The sequence below is a fragment of the Solanum verrucosum genome, unplaced genomic scaffold (assembly GCF_900185275.1).
Source record: "Solanum verrucosum unplaced genomic scaffold, falcon-dt-bn FXZP01000060.1, whole genome shotgun sequence".
NCBI classification, from domain to species: Eukaryota; Viridiplantae; Streptophyta; class Magnoliopsida; order Solanales; family Solanaceae; genus Solanum; species Solanum verrucosum.
This window is the reverse complement of record NW_026020129.1, coordinates 7,544,386-7,544,682: the sequence shown is the minus strand read 5'-3', so window position 1 is coordinate 7,544,682 and position 297 is coordinate 7,544,386.

Here is a 297-nt window from a genome sequence, read left to right as displayed (position 1 = left end):
CTGTGTGAAGATTCGGTCTGAAGCTGCTATACTACTTTTCATCATCGTCTGTGGTTGATGTTTGCTGAGCTACTGTCCGATAAATGATTCAACTTTCTAGCACCATTCTAAATTCAGACTCCAGAAGCTTTCTCGAAGCACAGCTGAAAAGAGAGAAGGATTTGCCAATGTCAATTGCAAGGCAATGGTTTCTGATGTTTGTCGTGTGCTGAGGTGCCAATGTCCATTTGGTTTGTATATTCTTGGAAATTTGGAGGTGGGAGAGGATATGAGATACTTATGATGCCATAACATTCA